Raw genomic sequence first — 13,972 nt, forward strand, 5'->3', positions numbered from 1 at the left:
GGATCATTTTTAAAGTTATTTACATAAAGGCCTATAGTTCTATGGAATAGATCTAGCAGATGTGTGATTTTGGTACTATTATTCTGAGGATCTACTATGAATAGTAAATAGTCATCAGCAAACTTCATTATTGAGATCTACTCCTTACAGAGTTTCCTACATTACAGGGATTATAAGCTAAGTATTATCTAAATGAGCAATTCCACTACTAAGAGGAAAAGGACTGATCACCTTTATATAAAGCGTAGGGAGAAGATAAAATGCATCCTGCGTGGAGTCTTATCCTGACTAAGGGTCCTGCTAGGATTCTGAGTCAGGGTGAAAATACAGGAGCATATCACTTTGATGAAGCAAATGCAAAACAAATGATTGCTGTTTGCAAAAAAACTATTTTTGAGAACAGCAGAGTCTGACTTTTTCTCCACTCTTGTGTAACCTCAAAGCTGAAATATATAAGCCCAGGTGTTGTGGGGAATGTTCCCCCACATGAGGGGAGCAGGTGGCTTGACTCCATACAAAAAAGTGTGCTGTAATGTTCACCAAAGGTAGTGTTAATGATTAATTTTTGATTTGTTTCCATTCACAGAAATTACCTTCATCAACTCAACATGAATCCAAAAAATAGAATGCAGCACTAATGAATCCTGCTGAGAAAACCATACTGGTCATCACAGACCATAGGTGTTACCAATGCAATCAGACAAATTCATTTTCAGAGTCAACCAAAATGGCTGCTGTCAGATGACTACTTTTCCTCTGACCCTGGATATCAGTGATCAGTGCTCTCAAGAGATCTGTACTGCATCTACCATCACAGCTTTGTCTTATGCTGATTGGGTCAGCTTTAACATCACTAGATACATGTGAAGAGATACATTGTTTTTCATATAGTTTAGCCTGAGTATTATTCACTAAGACTGGTCTGTAGTTCTCTACTTTAATGCAGCCTTTGCCTGTCTTCTTCATCCTTTCAAGCATGAGGAGATAGTGTCTGAATAAAATATCTGATTATAGGGCACATGCAATTGATTAACCTGATGTGCTCCAGGTAGTTTCTATACATTGAAAGGAAGACTTCCTGGACCAGTTGTCATCCCATGGGGATGATGTTAATCTCTTCCCTGATTTCATCCCTAGACATAGGCAACATTAGCCTCTCCTTCTCCTCCATCTCATCATAAGTGAGGCAGAGAAAATCCCATCCATATCATTCTCTGAGTGAGGGCAGAAGTAAAGCTCTACATAGTGTAATTTGAATTTGTTTGCTGTTTCAGACAGGTTGTTGCTGTAGTCAACACTCAGATGGCATGGATAAAGGCCTCCCCTTCCCTTTCCTTCTCTTTGTTTCAGCCTATATGCTAGAAATCTATTAGGTTTGCATCTAACTGCCCAAGCATGGAGCACTGCTCTTTGCAGTTATGTCTAATTTCTTTGATCAGTAATACTGAGATACATTTGGCCCACTTAAACCACGTTAATAACTTCTTAATTGTGAACCTTCACCTTATATAGGTTAACGGACAATCCTGTACCCTTACGTTTGCAGCCCTAACCTTGTATCAGTTCTGACATGGCACATATCCTTCCAAAGATTAATGGCCTTGATCCCTATTTAAAAGTTTCCTAACAAGTATAAATAGACAGTCTATGCACTAGATTTCAGAACAGAAAAATCCCAGGCACTCACGGCTGCAGGCAATAAATATAAAAGTCAATTGCATGCCAAATAAAGGAACCCAAACGGCACAATTGTGTCAAAGTTTAATAGTAAGCACTTTCGCGATTGACCTGACCTCTTCTTTAGACTACAAAAGATACAATATAACACCATGTTTAAATAATAAAGTATAACCAACAACAAAGAATTAATTATCCACTCATTGAAAACTTTAAAGCAATATGCTCACATATAAAAAAACATATGAAAACAGTTCCACAACATTTCAATGTTTAAATACACATTTGTTTAAAAATGGTTTTATAGAAACTTTGCCATTTAAGCCAAGTGGTTTATCTGCTTTAAAAAACAGTATCCACTTTTGCTCATTGGCTTCTGTAATGTTTCTTAAATCACCTCCCCTCATATTGGCTTGTATAATTTCTAAAACAAAAAATTTAAAACTATGTTCATTCCCTTTTTCTATGACATGATGTGCCAAAGCATTTTCCAGCTTCTTATTTTTAATATCTCTAAAGTGCTCTAGTATTCTTTATTTTAAAGTGCGGTTAGTCTTACCAATATAATACATATAAAATATTGTGCAGAAGCTGAAGTAAATTATATCTTTAGTTATGCAATCTGTATACAACTTAAATTCAATTTTAGTACCCAGCTGATGATGTATGAACTCTCTGCCACTAAAAATATGTTTACATGCTAGGCATTCTCTGCAGGGATAGGTTCCCAGCCTATCTGAATATGGCATATTCTTACCACGATTAACCTTATAGCAAAGATGCCTTTTTAGGGATTTGTTATTAATAAAAGAGAAACTGGGTTGACTAGTAATGTCATTTTTTTAATTCACCTATTATGGTCAGAATATTCCAATTTCTTTTTATAATATTGCAAAAAATACCTACATCATTGGAATATGGTAGTATAACTCTCAAATAATTACTTGTAGTGTGGTTACTAGTCTCTGGTTCTTTTTTATTTTCATCATCCATAACATTGTACTGACTGTAGTATGGTCTACATCTATTTTGTCTATGTGTCCACGCGTCTTCAATGCACTTTACTATATCCATCTCCTTATAGCCCCTATCCAAGAACTCTTGCTTGAGATTTACTAAGGCTAGGTTCAATTGTGAGTCATCATTATAAAGAAGCATAACCCCATACACTTGTCCTTTCAGTACATTGCGTTTTACATGACTAGGGTGCATGCTTTTATTGTGTAATAAGTTATTTTTTTCTCATTGGTTTTCTATACAGGCTAGTTTTTATTCCTTGTAATGCATCTTTGTTTACCTTATCATCCAGAAAGTCAACCTCATCTCTTGAGTATTTATATGTAAATTTCAGAAAATTGGTTGCCTCGTGCAAATACACAATAAATTCTTTCAACTTTTCTTCTGTGTCATTCCAAAGCATAAAAATGTCATCTACAAAGCGTACACACTATTTTATAGAGTCCTTGAAGTTTTCATTTTGGAGAACAACAGTAGTCTCCCATTGCACTATGGCAAGGATGGCGTAGCTATTGGCACATGGTGTGCCCATAGCCACGCCAACCTTTTGTAGAAAGAATTCTCCTTCGAAAAGGAACACATTATTTTCTAGAATTATATCCAGCAATGCACATATAAGTCTGACCTTATTGGAATTAACACCTTTAAGGAGCAAAAACATTCTTATATTGTCAATGCTCCATGTATTGGGACTTGGATTTGTTTGGGATTGCATGATCCATGCATTCTTGGAGATGTCCATAGAAAGCATTTGTGAAGGATTCGGCATTGTGGGATGTGGTATCCACTGGCACAGTGGGCTTAAAAGATACCATCTCAGTCTTAAGAAGAGTGAAGTCTGCTTTTGAGAAGTTTTTCACTGTGGTCTTTTGTGCTGGGGGTGGAGGTGGGATATGTATATCCAGGGTGATTAGTTTGTGGTCAGATCTCACTAGTGAGGGGTATACTTCCGGTGTGGAGCATTTTGTCCCCATGATTGTGATGATCAGGTCTAGTATATTATCTCCCCTAGTGGGATAGGTGACTAGTTGTTCCAGTGCATTTGAATTTATGAATTCCAGGAACCTTTGGGCTAGGGTATTAGGGCTAGAATAATGTACCCAATCTATGTTTGGGTAGTTGAAGTCTCCCAGTATGATGGTATTTTGTGATACATTCATATCCTCCAATGTCTTCAGGAAGGCTGAGTGGGGTTCTTGAGATTGGGAAGGTGGTCTGTAACATGCTACCAGTTGTATAGCAGTTTTGCCTATGGTTAGTTGCACCTGTATGGTCTCTTATGCGTCATGTGTTGCTACTAACCTGGAGGTGTGGGTGTCCTTTATGAATATGGACACTCCCCCTCCCTTTGTGGTTCAGCCCGGGTTTTGTGGCCGAAAAGCATGATATGAGGTATAGCCTGGTAGCACTAGGGTGCTCTCAGGAGCCATGAACCAGGTTTCAGTTACTGCACAGACGTCGATGTTCTCCATGCTGAGGAGTGCATCAAGTGCCTGCATCTTGAGATTTAGACTTCTGGCGTTGATTAAAATTGGTGATTGTACAGCAGTCCCAATATAGATGAGGTTTGGGGGGTTGGGTGGTGAATCTGAGGGCAGAGGTGGGGAGGTGATCACTAAGTTGGTCTGGCAGAGTAGTAGGGTTGGTCTGGTAGAGTAGTAGGGTTGTGGCAAAGGTGGGGGGAGTAATAAAGTAAGCTGACTGCATTCACTTTTAGTAAATATGACAAGAAATCCAGGTGGTGATGGTGAATGAATGCACTGGCCTAAAATACTAAATTCCATGAAAATCCTTGGTTTTTCCAAAAGTGAGTGTAGACTTTGGATTTACCAGTATCTTTCAAAGAACAATGGAAGATCAGTGTCCTTACTGATTACCTTTATATGGTCTGTAATGCAGTGATTAATCCAATTATGTGTACCTGGAATGTACAGAGAAGAGTTAAAAACAGACCAGGTAAACTAACACTAAAAATAAATATGAATAACATAAGATATTAGAAAAGTGTATCTACTCTCAGCTCCTCAGAGATCTTACCCAAAATAATCTTCAGTTTCTCTCCATGACCCATCACAGCTTCCACCGCAGTCATAGCACAATTACTGCTCTTATTAGTTTTACCAATGCTAACAACCACAATAGAAGTAATGGTAAACTAGTATCAGCACTCCTCTTGGGTCTGTCAAAGGCCTTTCATACATTTTCCCATCAAATACTTCTGAGTGAGCTCTCCTCCCAGGTCTAAGTAAATCATCTCTCACCTCGTTCCACGGCTACTTCACAAATAGACAACAATCAGTAATGTGGAAACAAACATTCTCCTCTTTCCTTCCTTCCTGTCACAATTGGAGTCCCACAAGGAATAATACTGGGCCCACCTCCATTTAATATATTTGTAAACAAAATCCATACAACCTCTCAACTGTCCAGATTTTCACAGTTTATCCAGATTTTTGAATCATATTTTTGGTCTGTTCCTCATAAAATGTGTCATCTTCTGGCAAATCACTAGGATGATCTAAGAATTTAAGTCACTAAATAATGACATACATTTCAGTTTCAGACTTCAGTTCCTTCAGAAAATGTACATTAAAACAAATCACGTTACTGTAGCAACTATCTAAGTTTATAACAGGAATATTCAAAATATGTCCCTATTTTTGGACCTTTGTCCCCCCATTTTATCAGGCTTTATCCAGATTTCTTGCAATAAGAGGTTGAGAGGTATGATACTGACACACGCACACACACACACACACACACACACACACACACACACACACACACACACACACACACACACACACACACACACACACTCACAAAACACTATAAATCCTTCAGGAAATCACTCAAGAGTCTTTCTCATCTGTTGAATCCTGGCTAGGCACAACAGAGCTACTCCTCAATGCAACTAAACTAATGCTGTTTTTACCAAAACAGGTTAATACTAAAACACAATTTCCATATTGTCTGGTCTCCTGTAGGTAGCGGCTCTGGGTCAAGTTGCACAGAAGTTAAACGTAATGGAATCAAACTATATGAAGAGGCAGTTTCTTCTTATCATGTTCTTTATAGGCAATGAGGCAGATGAACACTACATTCGTTTGATTTGATTTCTGAGCTTTTCAGAATTTTACATACTTGCAAATTGGGTTTCCCTCTGGTTCGACCCACCCCTGTGCATGTTTTCCCTTAGGGAGGGAGAGGAGGTGCCAGGGGTGTGTTCAGGGCTTCACCATGAGGTCTGCCTCTTACAAAGAATGTTTCTTTTAACTCTTTAAGCTCAGGTTTCATTACAATCAAGTTACTCTGTACTTAACAAGGATAGTCCCTGAGTTATAAAAAAATTATTAGCATACATAGGAAATATTTTTGCCTATAATTTAGTTAATGTTGTAGCTGCTGTTTCACAAATGGCTTCATCAGCTCTGCCTCTAAAGGGTCCATCAATGGACCTGGGCTGAATTATATTGGGTGTTTATAATTAAATAACAGTACCCATGATTAACATTCTTTTAACTGTTAGAAACAAAAACAAACATCTATTAGATCAACTAACCAAACTGTCTGGGAGACCAGATGGGTCTTAAAATAGAATAAACCAAACTTGATTGCTTCCAGAACATTGCCAAAAGTCCATGTCCACAGATAGAATTGTTGAGCCTTTGTAGTGTCTGTTATGGGTATTATGGGGGTTGCCTACAAGATGGCTCTGTGTAGGTAAATGATCTGCTTATGCTTAAGATATCAAAATAATGAAAAGATGTCATCCATATTTTTTGTAAAATCCAGTGTCCAAGTTCCCTGGTCAGGGTGTTCAGTAGAACATATGGTGGTCTATCTTTCTGAGGATAAGGATGCAGCTGATTGAGAACATAGTGTTGAGTCCTGGTGGTTTGCCTGCTTATATACCAATCTGCCACTCCAGCTCTTTCTTCTCTGGTCTATCATTTCTGTTTCCATATATTTGACCATAACTTCCTCCACATATGTCTAAAGCAGGCATAGTAAAAAGTACAGGAGCCAATACTAACCCTGCAATACTGCACCTGACACTTTATATTTCTGACATTGTCCCACTAAACAAAACAACCAGCATTTTACTTAACAGCCATACAGCAATCCAGTTCCTCAGCCCACATCCATTCTAAAGTCCATCTAGTTTGCTATCAGCCACCTGTATGGTTCTGAGTCAAAAGCTTTGGTGAAATCCAGGTATGCCTTTTCTACACTACAACTTTCTCGGGTTCACATATAACCCATAAGAATGAATAGGGATTGAACGATCACTCCTTTTCATAATGAATCCATGTGGCCATTGCTCTGGTGATTATTATTATACAGAAAAGCAAACATGCCTCCTATCAAGATACTTTCTAGGATTTTCTCTGCCACCCTTGTATTTAGCAAGCCTATAGTTCCCAACTCTCCTTTCTACAAGGATATCACTCTTGTTGCTCTTCTCTGCAATGGCCAGTGATATGCTGAATATCTCGATCAGGGAATCCACTGGTCTACTGGTAAATTTGTAAGCTTTCTGGAAAGTAGCCCATATGGTCTTTTTGCTTTATTGTCAATTTCCTCTGTTAACCTGCTTTCACTCCCTCTCTGTCTCTTTCTCTCTCTCTCTTCCTTCTTGGTGTCTGTTCTCTGAACTCCTCATGCTTTCTTACTTAACTCCCTTCATGGCACCTTTCACCATGCATTGTTCCCATTACATCAACTTTATTCTGAGTCTTCTGAAACCTTTCTCCTTTCCATCTTTGGTCAGCCTGGCGGGATCTCCCCTTCCTTTCATACATTCTGATATACACCTAAAAAAGGCCTTATTTCATTTCTTGTTTTATTCTGCCAACTCTATTTGAACTTGAACCTTTATTGCCTAGACTATTTGTGTTGTGCCTTTAATATCTTCAGACCTCCACCTTTCCATATCTTGCTTGGCTATCTTTTTGCCCTTTTTGTCTTGCATTCTGTTTATGCATCCACTCTGCTGCCTGCATATCACCTGCTCTCCACAATCAGTCTGCCTATTCATTCTTCATAGATTGACAGCAGATCATCATGGAAGGTGTCATACATGTAGCCATCAGGGATTTTTCTATATGGGCCCTAACCCCCACTCCTTGGTGGCTGATGTGGGCATCTGTGTTACATTAGGGGTCCAGTTTGCCCTCTCTTGGCATGCAAAGCCAACATCTCTGGTTATGACTGTTTGCCTGTAAGCCACAACTTACATGTAACCATTAACCAGCAGCCCCTACACTCAGGGTGGGGCAGATGGCATTTACCACTTATTCTTAACTGCTCATGCCCAGCACTTTATGCACCTCATCCACTAACTGAATTTGTGCCTACTGGGTTTTAGTCAGGACTTTAACTATCTATCTATACCACAGAACAGGGCTTTTTTACTTTGTCTGCTAGTTTAATTTTCATATTTGGTAGCATTAAATTCCTTTTGTTTACTTCTTCCTCGTGTTGTTGCCCATAGTCGTCTGAAATCCATCCTTAACCCATTCTCAAAGCTTGCTTATGGCCATAGTTTCTTAGATTTCTACCTCTTCTTTGACTTTGTCTGTCTCCACAACCAAGCAGAACCCACTCTCCTTAAGTTCACTCTCCATAAATTCCCATACCATTGATTTCTGGTTGCATTCTTTCCCTTATCCTGGTTTTATTGGCCTACAGTTACTGCAGGATGATGGCGAGCTTCCTCTGCACTTCCAGTACAATCCTGAACCATGTACTTGAATCCCTTATGTTCCAAGTGTGCAGTCATCTCCCCTCCATCTTTGCCCTGAAGTTTTGACTCTTGCAGTCTGGCCCTGGCAGAGTCAGATCACCAGCACTAGTACCCTCTTCTTCCTAAACAAATCCTTTATTCTCTTCTCCGGTTTTCCAAGAGGACTCAGCATGAGCTATTTGCATTTATTACTAGCTTCAGACTAACGGCCCATTTCCAAGACAAATTTCTTTGGTGCCAAGTATCAGACATGGATTAATTGTGCATTGCGAAATTCCCAGTGAAACAGTGACAGTTTTCACCAAAAACAGCATATACAGCATTATTGGTCTATTGCTATGTGTGATATGCAGCTGCTACAATATGCAGGAATTATTTAAAGGTCTTCCCAAAAAAATGTCATTAGAAATGCACAAAATTGTGATCAGGAGGCCGCTTTTGTCCAAACGTATATGCCCCCCCCTCTGACATAAATCTCAATATGACTTAATATAATCATCTCTATGCTAACTATTATTCAGAGAAAAGGAAAATAACATTTTTTGCAAACAAAAATGTATTTACATTTATTAAGCAAAGTTCAGAGAAAACACTATTTTTCATATTTATCTGACTAAATCACTTGAATGTTTGCAGAAAACAAAATCCTGACATTTGTCACTATTTCTTTTATAATATTAAAGTAAAGAAATCTAGTGCATAAATGCAGTCAATACTCCAAACACAAAGAAAAAAGTGACTGGGAAATAAAAAATGAAAATTCCAGAACAGAAAAATCCCAGGCACTCACGGCTGCAGGCAATAAATATAAAAGTCCAATGTATACCAAAAAAAGGAATCCAAACGCACAACTGTGTCAAAGGTTTAATAATAAGCGCTTTTGTGGTTTACGTGACCGCTTCTTCAGACTATAAAAGATACAATATAACATCATGTTTAAATAATAAAGTATAACCAACAACAAAGAATTAATTATCCACTCATTGAAAACTTTAAAGCAATATGCTCACATATAATAAAACATATGAAAACAGTTCCACAACATTTCAATGTTTAAGTACACATCCGTTTAAAAATGGTTTTAAAGAAACTTTGCCATTTAAGCCAGGTGGTTTATCTGCTTTAAAAAACAGTATCCACTTTTGCTCATTAGCTTATGTAATGTTTCTTAAATCACCTCCCCTCATATTGGCTTGTATAATTTCTAAAACAAAAAAATTAAAACTATGTTCATTCCCTTTTTCTATGACATGATGTGCCAAAGCATTTTCCAGCTTCTTATTTTTAATATCTCTAAAGTGCTCTAGTATTCTTTCTTTTAAAGTGCTGTTAGTCTTGCCAATATAATGCATATAAAATATTGTGCAGAAGCTGAAGTAAATTATATTTTTAGTTATGCAATCTGCATAAAACTTAAATTCAATTTTAGTACCCAACTGATGATGTATGAACTCTCTGCCACTAAAAATATGTTTACATGCTAGGCATCCTCTGCAGGGATAGGTTCCCAGCCTATCTGAATATGGCATATTCTTACCACGATTAACCTTATAGCAAAGATGCCTTTTTAGGGATTTGTTATTAATAAAAGAGAAGTTGGGTTGACTAGTAATGTCATTTTTTTAATTCATCTATTATGGTCAGAATATTCCAATTTCTTTTTATAATATTGCAAAAAATACCTCCATCATTGGAATATGGTAGTATAACTCTCAAATAATTACTTGTACTGTGGTTACTAGTCTCTGGTTCTTTTTTATTTTCATCATCCATAACATTGTACTGACTATAGTATGGTCTACATCTGTTTTTGTCTATGTGTCCACGCGTCTTCAATGCACTTTACTATATCTGTCTCCTTATAGCCCCTATCCAAGAACTCTTGCTTGAGATTTACTAAGACTAGGTTCAATTGTGAGTCATCATTATAAAGGTGCATAACCCCATACACTTGTCCTTTCAGTACATTGCATTTTACATGACTAGGCTGGATACTTTTATTGTGTAATAAGTTATTTTTTCTCATTGGTTTTCTATATAGGCTAGTTTTTATTCCTTGTAATGCATCTTTGTTTACCTTAACATCCAGAAAGTCAACCTCATCTCTTGAGTATTTATATGTAAATTTCAAAAAATCAATTGCCTCATGCAAATACACAATAAATTCTTTCAACTTTTTTTCTGTCATTTCAAAGCATAAAAATGTCATCTACAAAGCGTACATACTATTTTATAGAGTCCTTGAAGTTTTCATTTTGGAGAACAACAGTAGTCTCCCATTGCACTATGGCAAGGCTGGCATAGCTATTGGCACATGGTGTGACCCTAGCCACGCCAACCTTTTGTAGAAAGAATTCTCCCTCAAAAACGAACACATTATTTTCTAGAATTATATCCAGCAATGCACGTATAAGTCTATCCTTATTGGAATGAACACCTTTAAGGAGCAAAAACATTCTTATATTGTCAATGCCCCATGTATTGGGTATAACTGTAAAAAGTGATTCATTATCAAGAGCCACAAACATGTATTCACCATGCATATCCAACATTTTCAAATACAACTGTTGTAAAAACATCTTTGTATCTATTAACACAGTGTCACAGCTTTCTAAAAACTGATGTAAATTATTTTCAACGAATATAGACAAAGGCTTTGTGGCCCAACTTCTACTCGATACAATCGGCCGCATTGGTGATATTGTGGGATGTTTATGTATCTTAGGTTGACCATACATATTCGCCACCAGTGGATGTTCTACTGTAAAATATTTGAATAAATATTCTAAAAGCAAGCCTGTGATTAATAAATCAAAAATATAAATTAAATTCTGTCTGTAATACCTTTAAGTGCACTGCTTAAAATGCAAGCATATGTATTCTCATAATTTAGGAGACTACACATTTGTTGGAGGTATAAATCTTTCTCTAATACCACCAGTGGCGGCTGGTGACTTCAAATCAAAGGGGGGCTGCAGGAGACAACTGAATGTGAGGGGTCAATGGGAATGGGTGTGGCCAACTAGAACAGGGAGGAGCTATGCTCAAAACCACAAAAACTATAACTTTAAATACTCTGCCCTGGGTGCCAAACCATCATTATGAGAGTCCAATTAAGACAAAATGAAGTGTAGAAGAAAAAACATATTTCAATCCATTGGCTGCATGACAGCTTACTTAATATCTAGATGGAAACAAAAAAGTTGTGAGGCATGAAAAAATAAATTACTTTTTAAATACATTACTGGAATGCTAGTCAAAATCAAGTATAAGAAAAACAAGCAGCACTCAACTCAAACCCCTTCTCCTTGTACTCCAGTTCTAATTATAATTTATATTCAGCTTTATTAAAGTACCAAGTAACACGCTGAAAGTAGCAATCTCTGTGATACCCCCACTTGTAAAAATGTTTCTTATCCAAAAAGACCTTCTGCCTGACAACAACTATCTGCTTGCTTCTTGGGGAAAACATGATCAAAGTAAAAAATGAAAAGCTAACAGGAAACAAGCTCAACATACATTGCTTAAAGGATTACTGCACAGGATATGGGCCGCACATGATAGGTTGGCATTCTGTTTAGTTTGCAGGAAAAGCATGTAATGAGCTCTTAAAATAATGTAATCCTGTCCTTTATTACAAATACTGTCATATGCATTTCAATACCCAAGGCTTATATGTTATCTAGTTATGTAAGTATTCTCTGCATGGCAACAACAGAAAGGCTTTCAATGTTGGCAATTCTTTAACAATATGCTTATTAAATCTTACTTGCATCTTACAGTCTCAGACAAGTTTACCAGATGGTCATTAAAGCACTGCTACTTAAACACAGAGCAACAGGCACTTTCTGAATAATAAGCATAAATCAACAGTATAAAAATATGACAGAAACCAGAACATTCTGCAAAATCAAGGACAGATGAAAAGCCATTGTAGTACTTGTGTCTACCTTGGATGTGGGGATAGTCTGCACATGTACACTGCATAAATACTCCTTGCCTTGCTTGGACACATGCAGATTCACTACATGGGGGGGGGGGGGTGCAACAAGTATGTCACAATTTGAAATGTCTCTGGCTGACTGCGATGGCCCTGACACATTTGTCATACCTCTCAACCTCAGAGCAAGAAATATGGACAAAGCCATACATAGAAGTGGGACAAAGGACAATTTTTTTAAAATATTGCTCTTATAAACTTAGAAAGATAATGGAATAGTAGGTCTTGCATTAGTATGAATTTTCTGAAGGGTATGAAATCTGAAACTGAAATGTCTGTCATTATTTTATAACTTCAGTCTTTAATGATTTGCCACTAATTTGCTAAAAAAAAAAACAATTTTATGAAAAATGGACCAAAAATGTGATTCAAAAATATAAAATAGCCAGATAATACAGCTGGGAACCTGTCAAAGAAGGGACACTTTTTAATATTAGTACTGCTAACTTGAGCAGCTGACAAAATAAAAGAATCTACATGCATTTCTGAAATAAAAGTAATCTATAACTGATTATTACAGTTATTTATTAATTGTAAACCCTCCATGTTTTCTTCCAAAGTTGCCATTTTGCGGAGGGATTATTAGGGGAAGAGCAACATTTTGAGCCAAAATCGGGGACAGTTGAGAAGTTGTTTGGATATGCCTAATTCTATAAAGCAATTTATTTGGATGTACCTCTCAACCTGTTAATGCAGGAAATCTGGACAAGGCCAAATATATGGAGGGAACATATAAACAGTACTAAAATTGCTCTTGTATAAACTGAGACACTTGATCAAATAACAGGTCTTGATTTAGCATACATTTTTCTGAAGGCTATGAAGTCTGAAACTCAGTGTCTGTCATTATTTAGTGACTTCATTCCTAAATGATTTAACAGAAAACCACAAATTTTATGAGGAACAAACGAAAAATAAGAAGCAAAAATCTATTCATTCTGCAAAAATCTGGACAGTTGAGAAGTATAGTTCAGCCGGGGCTGTCTTTGAGTTTGCTGCCCTTCCACCCTCACAAAATCATGGTTGAATGGAGCTTCTCCCCCCCCCCACAGCCATTCCAATGAACCATTACTTGGCTATTTCACCCCATTTACCATAAACACTAATGTGCATACTGCTTTACTTCTGCGATGATTTGGACTTCATTTAAAAGTTTTATTTTGCATTTTACAGTGCAAACACTAATAGATATCATATCTGCTAAACAAAGCAATGCAGTCTCACAATGAGAACAGACTTAGCATTAAAACTTCTTTGCCCTTGAAAACTCACAATCACTGAAACAGCATTGAAACCCACATTCAAAGAAAATACATTTTGCCAGTGGCAGATTAACTTTGGGTGTGGGCTGTTTTCAAATCACAGGCCCCTTGCACATGAAACATACACATGCTCTTTCATACACCTTCCTGATTGTATTAAATTATATTCCTTGTACAATACAGTACAGTTTTAGTGGGTGTTTTAATTTTATTGTTTTGAAATTTTTCCAGTAAACAATGAAACAAAATGCATGCACCAGTAATGAC

This window comes from Protopterus annectens, chromosome 10.part0 (genome assembly GCF_019279795.1).
Source record: "Protopterus annectens isolate FY-2018-M chromosome 10.part0, PAN1.0, whole genome shotgun sequence".
Classification (NCBI taxonomy): domain Eukaryota; kingdom Metazoa; phylum Chordata; order Ceratodontiformes; family Protopteridae; genus Protopterus; species Protopterus annectens.